Below are 15869 nucleotides of genomic sequence, written 5' to 3'. Positions count from 1 at the left end.
CTTACCTAATCAATATAAATCTTTCTTTCTTTGAGTGCTCTAATGATCTATAAAATTTTGAGACAGATTGTGGCTCCAAAAGAGGCAGGGTAAGCCATTTTTGCTTCCATAATTTTTCTCAGTGAATTAGCGCAAAAGCTTTTCCCTGGAGTTGTAATCTCAGCTCAGAGTGTCTCTTTTTAAAATTAATATTGTTAAGCCTGAAATCAATCAATTTTTGTGACTAGATTTTCTATCATTTTTGATTCATTTAGAAATAATTTATATAAACTGTATCATTGTATGAAATGTAATAAAATTGACGTATATGAAGCAAAAATGGTTAGGTATACACATTCTCTACTAATTATAGTGTAAACATTTTGTATATCTTTATATACATTAAATGGGTAGTATAAATTAGAATTTTGTAAACTGGTATTTGTAGCCTCATATATATGCTTGCATGCAGAAAAAAAAACTATAATAAGGGATTGCTGTCAACAATAGTATAGTACAGCGGTTCTCAACCTGTGGGTCGCGACCCCATTTGGGGGTCGAACGACCATTTCACGGGGGTTGCCAAACAACGCGATCCGCCATTTTTTTTCCCTCAGCCGGCGCAGGGGGCGCCGCCGCACATGCGCGCCGCACAGGGGCGGCGCACGGGGGCGCCGCCGTGCATGCGTGTCCCGCAGGGGTGCGCCGCCGCGCATGCACGTCCCACAGGGGGCACCGCCGCGCATGCGTGGCGCGCAGGGGGCGCCGGTGCGCATGCATGGTGTGCAGGGGGCACTGGCGCGCATGCATGCCACGCAGGGGGGGCGGCGCACATGCGTGGCGCACAGGGGGTGCCGACGCGCATGCGTGCCACGCATGCGCACTGCCTCCTTATGAGCGGGGTCGTCAGTATAAAAAGATTGAGAACCACTGGTCTAGTACCTTAGTATTCAATTATAAAGAAAATAATTTTGATCCAGCTGTTTAGATATATGAGTTTTTGTATGAACTGTAATTCCTAGCAAAGGAAAAATTGAGTCTACGTGTGCCTTGGATAGTTTTGTGGTAGTGGGAAATTCTTTTGAACTCTTTTGAACTCAGTTTGGAATAAACCCAGGCCAAATAAATCCATCTGGAATCATTTTGTTGTCTTATCCCTTTTTCATCTTTCTTTTCTTATGGTCCTATCTCAAACTCATGAGGACAGTAAACCGGAGAGCTGGTAGCATTGAAATTTTGGACTTGAGGCTTGAGTCTTCTCCTAAGTATAGGAGAAGAAACAAAGGCTAAGTGTTTTGAGCATTTAAATGCTGAATATTTCTTTAATAATATATCTATGTGACTCTAGGAGTCAACACCAAGTCTTCCAGTAGCATTCTTATCATTTTGATTAGACTAGCCAAGCCACGGCAATTAAGAATGGGATATAGGTAAATCTGTGAACCATTATTTATTTACAGGTAGTCCTTGACTTACAACAGTTTGTTTAGTGACCGTTCAAAGTTACAACGGCATGAAAAATGCGTCTTATTACCGTTTTTCACAGTTACGGCCTTTGCAGCATCCCCATGATCATGTGATCAAAATTCAGATGCTTGGCAACCGGTTCACTTTTATGACCGTTGCTGTGTCCCAAAGTCATGTGATCACCCATTGACAAGCAAAGTCAATGGGGAAGCCAGATTCACTTAACAACTGAATTACTAAGTTATCAATTCTAGGAGGCCTCCATAGGTACCAGTTATTTACCCCCGATCATAACTGGAACATTGTTATAATTGAAATTCTTCTTAAAGTAATTCATATGTGAGGCCATAATGTTGTACACAACAACCTGAATAGAAGACCACCGAACACACTTTTAGGATTGGACTATAAATACGTTCCAGCCTTAATGTAACTTTTGCCCATCTTACTTCATTGTAATAAGCAATGCAATTTTCCATTGGAGAAATCAATGGCAAATCTGGAGTGAATATTTAAAAGACTTTTGGTTGAAGGATCCTTTTATCTGTACCTGTTTATACTGGGCCAAGGACATAGAGCAATTGTATATGTCTTTTTAATGAGATGTATATGCAGCTGCAGTTGGTTGAAATTAACTGTACCTTTTTTTAATTAGGTCTATAAAATGTAAGTTTATTATCCTCCATGTTTTTGTTAAAAATCTTTCTATACATTTCTCCTTTGTATCCAGGGACCCTGAGGGCAATAGAGATGAATCATCAGATTTAATTTAATGCAGTAGGAGAGAGACCTGTGTGGTCAAGTTGGCATGAAACAGTGGCTTTGATCTGCTTCAGGTGCACTGAGCCCCAACCAGCCAGCAACAATAATATCTTTGTGAGATGATCAGAGCAGAGAATGAAATAAAGTGGGGGAGATGTGGGGGGGGGAATGGCCTGAATGAAAATTCAAGGCTTTCCTTTGTTGTGGTTCTGGCAAGCAAAAAAGTCAACTGTCAGGAGAAATTCAGCAAACATAAAACAGGGTGAAAGTGCAATGGTCAAGTAATGGGCGTCTTTCAAAGAATCTTAACAAGAAAGCATTCAAGATAATTTGATGGGTTCCCATATTTTCCTACAAGTGTGGATGGGAAATGCCGTGGAAGAAGTGGGGGGGGGGGGAATTCAATGATAAGTGTTGGGACTCTTAATCTAATGAATAGGAACACTTTGGTGAGTTTATGTGTTTATAAAATTGTAATATTATATTAGATTTTTTTAAAAAAAACCCACAAATCTTCTTAACTACTAACTAGCCAAAAAACCTCTGAAAATTAAATAAAAGAAGGTTTTCAACTTGTCCCAGTCATTGGGCTTTTAATCAATAACAGTTCTTAAAATTAATCCTCTGGGTTTTTGTTTTTTTTTGTGCATTGATGTAAGGCATTCCCAAATTGATTACAGTTTACTAGGTAAGCTTAAAATTGCTAAAAAATCTTCTTCCAGTCCAGCTCAAACACTGATTTTTTTTAAAAAAAAAATAGTATTCAACTAACACTGTATTCAAGGAACCAAGGATGGTTATATGGAAATAAATTTATTTTTCTTAGAACCATATAAATAGCTTTCATCCTCTCCTAATTTCCATATTGTTTTTGCATATCATGCTTATGTTTTCTTCTAAGTGTGCATTTACAAAGTTCATGCTGACACAGACAGAAAAGGACAATTGTTAAATCATGCAATTTGTGCAGGCACTCCACCCAGTTTCTGAATTAGGTCTGTGTTTTCAGTTTGGAGCTGATGACGTTTGGCCTGAAAATCTCACATTTAACTTAATTTTCTCTGATTTTATCTCTTGGACTGTTAAAATGTCCTCTTAAGATCAACAGGATATAAGAACTGAGGGATTGCTTGGGTGAATCTGTGTATTATAAATATCCCCAAGGTTCTCAGTTTAGTTCAAAGGGATGTCCTTTGCCTAGTTTTGTTTATATCTTTTTAGAAAACAAACTCCAAGCAATTGTGCATATTCTGGCTTGGTTGATTTGATTCTCCCAGCAACTCACACAGTGCTCTTTTTGCTCCACAATATCCACCCAAGCTGCCAGCTTTGTTTACACAAATAGAGTCTGGAGCACGTTTTCAGCCCTAGAGCTTGCACAGTACGTGTCTTTCCAGAACATCCTGGGGTGGAGACCGCAGAGGCATGCTGGCTCATAGTGTTCCTACAGGCTGATTTCTGTAATCTCAGCAGGAGCCAGACCAACAAGTGGTTTTAGTATATGTTGGCTGCAATTTAATGGCAGTACATGCCACATCGCAAAAGCATCAGGCTTCTCAAATCATTACTGTGAAGAAGTTCTTGGCTGTGCTGGCAATGTCTGCATAAAAAGGAAACACATCACAACATGCTGCTGAATTTGATTGCATTTTGAGTAGTTTTCCCCAGGACCATTCAAAATCTGCATAGTGGATTTTCATGTTGCACTATTCACTTCTGCTGTATTATTCACTTATTATTCACTAGCTTTTAGGCAATTTAAATGTGTACTCTCCAAGAGGCTGGAATCAAATGCCTGGGACAAAGAATTTTTCAGCAATTGGCCATAGCCCAGCCATTCACCAAAGCAGCAATTTGTTGTCCCGCACATTAGTACAGAGGATGGTGGATGAAGTGAGAAGTGCTGCAGGAAAATAAAAACAAACCCTCCCCAAAAAACTCATAAAAATAATGCAGAACCACAAAACTACAATTATTCAGATCCCAGTTTTTCTCAGTATTCTATCTAAAGTAACAGATGAACGTTCAGATGCGACAGAGCATTTTACATCTTAAACTATCTTGTAGTTATTTGTTTAATATAAAATATACATGAATATTATCACATTACCAGTAGTAAAAGTGAAATGGTTTGATACTTAGCTGAGATATTTTGTTTCTTGTTTAAAAACAGGTAGGTAGAACATCTAGCAGGAGACGTGAACATTTAATATATCTATGTCTTCCCAAATATGAAAAGTTAACAAAGATTTTTCTCACAAATAACACATTTAAAAGGGAAACTCTCCTGGAGGAATAAATATGCATTACATACACAAAGTATATCTTGTATTAAGCAGATGTAGATAACTAAGTACTAGTTATCAGTATGCCTTTTGTAGCAAATCCAGTCCCTTTGCACTTTGTATGTTTTACCTCAGGAGGAAAGCAGTACAGATAATCCTCAATTTACTACCATTCATTTAGTGCCTGTTTGAAATTACAACGGCACTGAAAAAAAGCGACTCACCACCAATCCTTGCACTTATGACTGTCACAGCATCCCGTGGTCATATGATCAAAATTTGGACACTTGACAACTGGCATGTATTTTGGATGGTTGCAGCATCCAAGGACTGCATGATTAACTTAACAGTTGTAATGATTCGCTTAACACCATGGCAAAAAAAAAAGATGTAAAATTGGGCACAATTCAGTGAACAACCACTTTGCTTACCAATGGCAATTCTGGTCCCAATTGTGGTTGTAAATTGATGGCTATCTGTATATTTCCACAGAATACAGGAGTAGCCCCACACATAGCTAACTTAGGTGTACTGTTTTGTTTCATTACACTAACTGGGAGCCACCAGATGGGACCTGCTATACATGTACTTGCCTTGTTCATGAAATAGGGATCCAGGCATAATCCATAATTCCCTATTTGCAACTTATGTCCTATATTTTCTGATTGCTACTTCTGCCGTTTCTTTATATAATATAACATAGTCATGAAAGATAGAATAATGTGCAATTTATTTTAATAGAAGCTCTGAGAGCCCTCCACACGGCAACTGTGTTATGCAAAGATTACTCTCGATGATGCATAGAAACTTCTGTTTGAAGGCTCCACTTGACCTTTGAATGTTGTGCTGGGAAGCTACAGTCCATAAAGTGTATGGGACTTGGATAAAAAGTAGTTACAACTACAGCAATTTGTCATAACATTAAATGCACATTTAGTGCTCTATTTCCTTTTTGTTTTGAAGTAATTGTCCATAAATTCAGAAAAAAATGGAGGACTCAGGGCTCATTTATCCTAAGAATTTCTCCTATTTAGTGTTGTGTTATTATTTATATCCTGATAAAACTGTCATTCTGGTAACCTTTAACTGGGTGAAACGGTGCATTATAGGTCAATAATTTTTGAACCAATGTACCTTGAATGGGCTAAAACTACAGAATACATCCAAAATTCAAGACCCAAGAGAATTAATTTGGGGAAGTTGTGGCTTGTCAGGCTGCTGCTGCTTCAGCTCTGCTGGGCTTCTTCAGTGGTTCCACAAAGCTCGTTCTGAATGTTCCATAACAGTTTCCTAGCCATTCTCATAATCCCTCCCTCCCCTCCCCAGCAGGAATAGGAAGGACCCCTGCACACTCTTCTTGGCACACACCTATTCTCTCCCCCCCCCCCCCGACTAGAACTAACAGGTCTATTACAGATTCTGTTTTGGTTGAAATATAGGGAACGATTTCAGAGTTGTAGTTAAAAATGGGGATATGCGCTAAATGTTTTTTTTCCAAAGGTCATGCAAGATGCATTGTTTCTGATTTAGACTTGTTCAACCTTTTAGATCAGGGCTTTCCAACCGGTGGTACACGTACCACTTGTGGTACTTTGCCACGTGGCAGGTAGTATGCAATTTCTAGCCAAGTGTAGCAGAGGATGGGAATGAGCCGAAGCTAGCCAAGCCTGAGGGAGAGGCAGCTGCAGCTGCAGGACTGTCTGGGCTCAGCAGAAGCCCCAGGAGCCGGCAGGGCTCCAGCTGATTGGTGCTTCCAGAAGCAGCTCGGAGCTGGAGGTGAACTGAAGAAAAAGGGGGGGGAAGAGAGGAGAGGCTATAAAAGAAAGTGGTTTGGGTGGGGGAAGGGGAAAAAAGACAACAGGAAAAGTTTAATCCCTTTAAACAAATGTAATTAGTTTTACCCCCTTTAATTGAGTCTGTCTGTGGCTTTTAGAAAGTTTTCTTTGTAGGTAAACAGGCTTAATTTAAAACTAAAGTTTTTCCCAATTGCGGGAGCCTTTCAGTCTAGAATTGCAACATTGTGACAGTGACATGCCTGAGGCAGCTTAAAGAGAAAAAAAATGGAGTTTGTGTTTCTTTATTTTCTTGCTTTGCACTTGATTCCTGTGTCTTTAAGGGTACAGGTAAGGGATTGGAGGGGTGTATTCTTACTATACTGTGGAAGAGCTCAGAAGGGCAAACCAGCTAGCTCAGGAGTCTACAAACTTAGCAACTTTAAGACCTGTGGACTTCAATTCCCGGAATTCCTCAATCAGCCATAAGGGCTGAGGAATTCTGGGAGTTGAAGTCCACAAGTCTTAAAAGTGCCAAGTTTGAAGACCCCTAAACTAGTTCGTAGTGGTGCGTATTAATAAACATGGATAAATTCATCATACATTTGTCAGTGCAAAGGGAAAGTGATTCAGGAAAGGAACAGCCACCGAAGAAATTAAAACTGGTACTTTTTTTTACTTTTTTTCTACAGTTTGTAATATTTTATTAGATTAGAGTATAAAATACAAAAATACAAAAGCAAATAGTAGGACACAGTGGGGAGGAAAAAGGGGGAAAAAGTGAGGGGGAAAAGGGAAAAAGAACAGACTTCCTCTGTTGCAGTAGAAGGAAGCATTAACATTGAACCTCAACTTTTTACTTTTCCATAATAGTATAAACTAGCCATTTCTATAATAACAAATGACTCCAATCAGTAAAATCCAAAATCCTCCCCCCCCCTTTTTTTTTTTTAGTCATCAAGTTTTTGGCACCTTGTTAACACTGGTGGTATTCAAATATTGTCATGTCCTTTTCACAATCTGAAAAGGTTGAAAAGCCGTGTTTTAGATGATACACAAGTTGATTTATTGGCTTTTTTTCTTTTCCTTTTTACCCTACACTTTTTCTTCTTCCCCTTTCCCTCCCTTACTTCCCCACTGTTTTCATTTTCCTTTGTATTTTATAGTTTGATAAACTAATAAAAAAATGTCATTTTTTAAAAAAAAATTACTGCAACCATCATAAACACATGCCAGTTGCCAAGCCTCCAAATTTTGATCATGTGACCATGGGGATGCTACAAGGATCCTAAGTGTGGGGAAAAAATGGTCATAAATCACTTTTTTCAATGCTGCTGTAACTTCAAATAGTCATTACATGAATGGCTGGCATATATTCACTGCTTTCTGTAATGAAACCTTGCCTGCTTGCCCAGTCTTATTGATAAACACTCAGAAAACTAAAACAGGTTGGAACAGAAATAAAATTTGTAAGTTAAAATCTTTGTTTTCTTAGAGCATAGAATTTCAGAATATTGCCATTTTTCTACAAATTGACTGTTCAGATAGGCCTGATCATCTAGGCTTTTATTCCTAGACATGGTAAAGATATTGCTATTTCTAAAATAATTTAGAAGAGGTGTTTTATTTTAAATATGTTTATTATTTTACTTTTGATAATATTTTACTTTTAAATACCGCTCTCAGAAAACCAAACGAGGTTGGAACAGAAATAAAACTTGCAGGCAAACATCTTTGAAGGATGTTTCTTAGTGTATCGAATTTCAGGTTATTGTCGTTTTTTCTAATATATTAGCCTCATTGGGTATTTAAAATATATAACTGTTTTCTAAAATCTATAAGAAGTCTTCCTTTAATTGTGCTTTAAACTGGTTTACTGCTGAATGTTGTAATTTGAGACAAGTTAATGATGAGAGAAACAGTGGCTTTCCTTTTGCAGAGGATGGTCTATTGATTAGGAATCTGACCTTTTCCAAACCTATCTCACTAACTTATTACATAGGGAGCCTTTAACTGTATTTCCAGCAAGGCCAATAGGAGTTGCTGGCAACTGTAAATCAGCAGAATCTATTGGGGCACTGTTCTGTATCCTTGGTGGGATACTATTAAAAATATTGACTTGCGATATTGAATGCATAGGTGAACATACATATGAAGTACAAAATCTTTCCACTTGTAGGGAACCACAGATGTCATATGTTTTATTTTTTTAAGCCACTATATATAGTGATGGGACAGAGTGCATTTTTTCCAGCTTTAATATGTCATATTATTTCTCTTGAATATGAGCTCAAAAATCCATCAGGAATCCCCTAACTGTGGCGTCATATAACCATAAAAGATTTTAATATGTCCACAAATCGCTTACTTGCTTAATTTATATCTGAGATAATCGTCTGAGTAAGCGTGCTGGATGTATAAATAATAATCAGAAAGTTTTAAAAAGCTTAGCTTTACATTTATGTGGAACATTCATTATATTGAAGGATGAAGACCCTCATGTCCCATTCGGAAGATGGAGAGTTCAATTATAGGCAGCAGTAGATGTTTTTCTCCAAAGGCGCAAAGAAAAAAAAATCTGCTGCAAATTCCACGTGGCATCAGGAAAGTCATCCGGCTGTAAATGTTCAGCTCCATTTGGTCGCCCCAATTCTACCTCAAAGTAAGGGACTATAGAGTCGTAAAAAAATTAATTATACTGAGGATCTTTATAGCTATCAAGTAAGAAAAACTATTCATTAGTTAGTATTATTTAAGGTTCCAGTACTTAGAACATTGGACAATCATTTTGATTCAATTTTAAAATGAAACATTTTAAAAACTGTATCTATTGCAAATGAAGGTGAATATACGTGTCCCAGGATAATGTTGCAGGATCCAATTTGAGTCGGTCACCAGAACCAGAGGATTTGTCTTTCAAGCTTTCGGACTTCTTGTGCTGGAGTCCATCTTCAGAGAACTTCTCTCTAGCAGAGTGTGTGTCTATTTAATGCATTTTATTTGTATATATTATGCTTTACCCACTGGAGAATTCTATTAGGAATACTCTTTAAACAATATAGTTATAATTTCCAAAAAGGGAAATTTTTATGTTGCAAATAAAAAAATGGAGATAAGGTGTGAACCATAAATATATTAGGTTGCTAGAGTAATTGTACACAAAAAAGGAATACCTTATTTTTTAAAAACATCTTAATATGACAACTACAACAATCTTACTAATCTGCATTGTAGAGTTTCTGAATAATATAACGTTGCTTGTATGTGTCTGTTGTAAATAGTGCATTACTTTAGAGTACAAAAAGGCATTTCAGTGCACAGTACAAGACTGCCTGTAGAAACATATCCAGACAGCCCTTTGTGTTCATTTATCAAAGCTCTCTGCTTCTATTTCATTGCAGGCGACATAGTAAATATTAGAGGGGGAAAGGTTATTCTCTATACAGACAATGCCATTAACTGAAATGATTTTTTTTTAAAATTGAACTACAGGCCTTAAAATACAAAAGCAAAAATGTTATTCAAAATTGCCAAACTCCAAAACATTAAAGAAAATTTACAGACCTTGTCTTCTGTGAAACATTTGATATAAATTCATATAATAACCCTGCTCTTAAGAAGGCAGGAAATGAACTGGACAGTATCGTTATTAGAAATACTCACAACTTAATTGAACAAGCGTTTTAAATGGGTTTCATGAATGGCTGTCCACCTGGTGTAAAATCTCCAAAGCCTTTCCATTCCACCATTGGATTTTTTAAAAAATGTTTTGGAAAAGTGAAATCTGCATCTACACATTCAGTAAATGAGTTTACCAAATGTACCAATGGCACAAAGTTATGAAAGGCAGTTACTGAATGTTATTTTGCTGATTTTGACTTTGTTTTAGCCTATCTGGGTAATTCTGAATCTTGACTGTCTACGCCCTGATAAAGTATAAATTTACGGTTTTATGATAAAGTATGAATTTATGATAAAGTATGAATTTACAGTTTTATGAAAATCTTGATGGGTATGATTTTGGAAAGACAGAATGTAATTTGCAAATTTTTTTAGCATAGTTGTTTAGAATATATGTCCAGTTACTCAAAGGTATAAGCAGAAAAGTAAAAGCTGGAAATCTACAATGTGGAGAAGAAAGTTCTTAAAGGGTTTGTATCACTTGTAAAATGATTTGTAAAATATTTGACAGCCTGTTGTAATTATTTCTGTGCTGCTGCTTCTGTTTTTATATTTGTACATAAATAATTTTTCCCTTGGATTTATATTGATTAGTGTCCAGGTAAAACATTTCAAATCAGCACCAGGTTTTTGATGAAAATAAGAATCATTAATAAAGGCTCTAGGCAAGCTATGCCAGCAAATTTGGAGAATGGCACAATGGCCAACAGATTGGGAAAGCTCAGTCTATATTTCAGTAACAAAAAATGAGATGCAATGAGCTAAAGTATGCAAACTGTCATACAATTTTATTAATTTCACATGCTAGCAAAATAATGTTTAGGATTATGAAGTGCTTTTATTTGTATATCATTGCAATAAGAATGGTCAGAAGAGAAGACTTTATTTATCCTTTCAAAGATACATTTAAATATATTTGCACTTATTTTTATTAGTAATAATGTCATCCTATTGAAGATTCATCGCAGAATGACTTTAATAACTTTATTAGTAGCGTTTTCTATTGAAAACTGTTATGGATAACTGCATATTAGTTCAGTTCAAGCTAACAGTTCAGTTATGCACTGCACTATTTTTTTTACAGATTCAGTACAGTATTTTGTCTTATAATTCTTATGCTGTTTTTCTGCCATGAAAGACAGCTTGATGTCAACTACTAAGTTACACATTTTTAGTGATATTAATGACAAGTTTGGGTGGTACGGTGGTTCGGTGGTTAAGATACTTGGCTTGTTGGCTGGAAAGCTGGAAGTCCAGGTGCAAGACCGGAGCACCACATATTGGGGTAAGCTCCCGTCTTTGCCTATCTCCTGCCAATCTTGCAGTTCAAAAACATGCAAATGCAAGTAGATAAATACTTGCATACAGAGGGAAGATAACAGTGCTTCATGATGTCATGCGGGCCACATGACCGCAGAAATGTCTTTGGACAGTGCTGACTCAATGGCCTTGAAATGGAGTATCACCCCCTAAAGTTGGCAGCAACTAGCGGAGTAAAATCTGCAAGGACTCCTTTTTTTTTTTTAATGACAAGTTTGGAGTTTTCAACAACTATAAATTATTTTCACAAACTCAGGAGTCTTAACACCAATAGCATTAAGGAAATAGTTTCCAATGAACATGTCAACTGAAGATGACCCTTTGTGTCCTTCAGCACCAATTCCATTTGATGGGGGGGGGAAGATACCATAACATAAATTACTGCATATAATACTAAATTACGCAACTTTACATTGCAAGGATCATTTGGAAAGCTCCCACACACACAAGCATGTTACAGTATGAGAGAACTACAAATCAAAATTAAACGGGAGGTGCACACATTCATAAGTGTAGAGGATGGTGGTTTCAAAAAGCTTTGGGAAATTATATTTGGCCTTTTATTCTCTGATTGTATAAGGAACCCTTCCACTTTCTTCTCAGAAATGCCTCTTCTTCCTGCCTGCCCTGTTTTTTTATAGATTACAATCTAGACCACTTCTGTCATCTTATTCGGAAAGTGATGGGTTTATTTGTTATCTATGCAGAAATACGAGTTGAGTTTAGTAGAAAGAAAAAGACCGTGCTTGCTTGCATATGTCTAAATTTAAACTTGTTTGATTTTGTAAAGCTATGATAAACTAAGGAAGATCATTTGAACTGATTTCTTAGTATTGTCATTTTTTAATATGCAATTATACATTTTAAAAGTGAAAATTTACATTTTTCAATGTTTTCAAGTACTTTTGCAATTCACTCCTCCTCAAGAGTTGACACTAAATTTTGGTTGGGCACACGAAGGTTGAATTGAGGACTGTATCTCATCCAGATGATTTATTCATAACAAACTCTTGCCTTCTGGCAATTGCATCACAGCTGAATACAGTTAAACTAGATTCATCATTTCATTTGTTTCTGATTGCTCTATAATGTTTACATATCTAACATATTAGTATAAATCTTGGAGGGAGTAGATTGAGGTTAAGTCCTCCCACATGGCTCTTTTTTTTCCTTCTCAATCTTACTATAAGCACTGAACCTTCCTAACAGTTGAAATATTCCAAACCAAGAGAGAAATATGTCCCTGGTTAATTCAGTGGTTTAAAATGGATTACAAATGAAGAACAGACAACCACAAAAACGACAATGTTTTTCTTCAGATGTCTGAGGACGCTGTCATTCCGGTCAAAATAATTGTCAGAAGGGATGGAGAGGTTTTTAGATTTTTATCTTATACCTTTGAAAGGCATGAAACCATTACATACGCCAGTTCAATTATATATTTTTACGGTAAAAGAGAAAACGAAATAAGCTACTCTTCAATAATTGTTCACATTCTTTGTGAACATTATTATTTCTTTGATTTATAAAATTTATAAAGATACTCTGCTTTTTTATACTCTGGGAGGTATATATAATAAAATAAAATACATAAAAATCATTAGAAAACCACAACTTAAAATAGTAAAAAGGTAAAAGGCAAAATGGTGACAAAGTATACAAAGAGTGCATCCAGTTAACTTTCATATAGCCATCTAGTATCTACTCTATCATCGAATCTTCAAGCTAGTTGACAGAACCATGATTAAGGTCTTCTTTGGTAGGAATGATGTTCCATATTCATCTAATTTGGCCCGATTCCTAATTAGCCCAAAATGAAATGGCTATTTTTTCTTAACAATGCAGTATTGCATTCCATCACATACCAATTGTCCAATTTCTCCCATCTCACTTCTTTTCTAAATCTAGTTGTTACGTGGTGAGCTTCCATGATAGAATTACCAAAAATTTATCATTTAAAGCAGTGGTTCTCAACCTTTTTAATGCCGCGACCCCCAACCGGTCATAAGTCGAGGACTACTCAACCAGTCGTAAGTCGAGGACTACTCAACTGGTGCAGCACCGTTTGCAGAATGGGACTTTTGGCAGGCTCAGCAGGGCAGAGACATCCTGGACAATTCCTATTGGCTTTTGAATTAGACTCTATTCAAGAGAGTCTATTCTATTGGCTTTCAAAAGCCAATAGAATAAAAGCGAGTAGCACAGCTAAGGACAAGGGGGAAAAAATGGCGGACTGCGTTGTTTGGCGACCCCCATGAAATGGTCATTCGACCCCAAATGGGGTCCCGACCCACAGGTTGAGAACCACTGATTTAAAGTCACATTTGAGGGGGTGAATATTAAGCAGTTTTGAGAAACTATATTTATTGATTGATCAGGTAGTTTTGAGCTCAAATCAATTTGAAAACCCCTTTCAAAATGTTCTTAACTATATGACATGTTCACCAGATATGAAAGTATGTTTTTTTTTTTATCTATCATCTCTAACAAAAAGAAGAATTTGTCTACTCTCAGGTGATAATCTAACAGAGTACTATACCATTTATGAATAATTTTTGCGGTACTAGTGTTTTGTGATTAAATAGATTTTTTTTACCACCATCCTTTTCAGACTTCCCTTCCAAATTTACTTTTAAATCTGTCTTCCATATTTTTTTTATCCAGATCTTAAGAATTTCCTATCACATTTTCAAATAACATAAATTATTCTTAATCTGACTTTGTTCTTGGCTATACAAATGAGACAGATATTTGTACAAGCAAGTTTGCATCTGATGTGTAGCTAGGATTGAAATCAGAAACTAAAGCCTGCCTTCCCTCCAGCACATTATGCTTCCTTTTACATTTGAAGAGTTTTTAGAAATACTTGTGACTTCCAACCCTTCCCCTCCCTTCCAGTTGTTATCGGTGTTATGACTTTTCTTTGAAGAAAAGCCTCTCTTTGCTACACTTTATTTTAATACCTACATTTAATGTTTTTGTTGGATAAGAATTGACCATACATTTGAAAGAGTTTCCTTTTCCTTTGCTGTTTCAGATTGTTAAATTATAAGCCTCTCTCTCCCAAATACATTCTAATTGCAAGGAATTGTTAGAGATAAAACTGAAAAATATGAATGTCAGAATTTAAACCTTTTTGTAAACAATAGAAAATTAGAAAATATAACTTGTAAAGAATATCTGTGGAAGAAAGAGAGCTCTATTGAAGGCACATGTTACAGGCAAAAAAAAAGAAACACTGAAGAAAGTACAAGAAAAATGCTTACAACTGAGAAACATAATTAACACAGATTACTCATTGAGGATGAAAATTCAGTCAACAGAACAATTATTTATCATATTTCTGTTCAGTTTTTAAATGTCCTCTTGTTACTTTTTAATAAGAGAACAGTTTTTAACTTTTGAAGACCTAAAGTGTAAAACTATGTTTAATTCACATACTTTAAGAATCCAAAACTGTGTTTAATTATCAGTTAACTAATACCAGCAATTCAAATATATGAGCTTCTTAAAGCTTGACAGAACAGGGTTTTCTAATAGAGAAAAGATAGTGTGATGCAAGACCTGGAAGATTGCTGTGGTGCGGGCGATACAAGATGTTGAGTCAGTCCAGAATTTGATATCACTTTTCTTGAGGAGATATGGGGAACTGGCTGGTTATGTTTTTAGGTTCAGGTTCAGTTTCTCAGGCTCAAAGATGTTGGTTAAAAAATTTGCATCTGTTCAGCCTGTTTCCATCTTGCCCATTTGGCTATTAAGATTTATCAGAAAGGGGTGATATCCAAGAAGTGATAAAAGAACTGATTACAGCAGAAAATAATCTGTGATGAAAGCTAAAGTGATGCTATGCTTCCTACACAGGATGGACTTGGAGGTACTTGAGAACTTCTATCAAATAATTCTTTTCTGGGCAAAATACATCTGCAGGTGATGGCTAGTCAGCTTTATACATTCTTGGAAAATGTGGGTTATCTCTCCCCATTCCATTTCAGGATTGGTTTTGTCACTTAAGTACTCTTGACCATGCTAGCAAATGGCCTGTTTTCAGGAAAAGACATAATTCATCTCTGTTGATCTTTCTGGATGTCATCATCCTGACTCTCTGGGGCCACGTACAGGTCTCAGAATTCATTAGCTCTGAATCTGTATAAAGCTGCTTCTCAGTTGAAGGAGCAGGTACACAGATATGCTCCTGGTTTCTTCTGTATCATCCAAGAATCAAGTAACATCAGAAGTCTGGAGTTCATTTGGCCCGTGCTTCTGGTTACACTGTGATCCTTCTTGGATAGCGGTGGCTTTGTTTGACTTACATTTTGCATTGGATTAATGCAATATGCCTTTAAATATGATTCAGAAATTGTACCCGTTGTACAATTCAGCAGTGAAGTTATTACCTAGAACTCCTTTCAGATTTAACATGGCATCTGTCCTAAAAGAACTGCACTACCTGTCTATGTACTACCAATCATACTTAAAAAATCTTGGAATGGCTGAATCCCTTATTGTCTCAGAACCAAGATACTTGAGCAAGAACTTTTCTCAATGTGAATTTACTCAAATATTTAGATTTACAAGAAAAGAGTCTTTCAAGTGACCTATCACT

At 36.4% G+C, this 15869-nt stretch overlaps 1 protein-coding gene across 5 annotated transcripts in view; it reads left to right on the top strand.

Moving 5' to 3' along the window:
• The window catches only part of FGGY (FGGY carbohydrate kinase domain containing), a 148322-nt gene that overhangs the window by 66490 nt on the left and 65963 nt on the right, over positions 1 to 15869 (top strand). The gene's annotated exons all lie outside the window — the stretch shown is intronic.

The sequence above is a fragment of the Crotalus tigris genome, unplaced genomic scaffold (genome assembly GCF_016545835.1).
Source record: "Crotalus tigris isolate CLP2741 ecotype Arizona unplaced genomic scaffold, ASM1654583v1 scf7180000023617.9722795, whole genome shotgun sequence".
NCBI lineage: Eukaryota > Metazoa > Chordata > Lepidosauria > Squamata > Viperidae > Crotalus > Crotalus tigris.
Note: the sequence above shows the minus strand (reverse complement) of the source record. Positions and strands in the feature narration are given on the sequence as shown.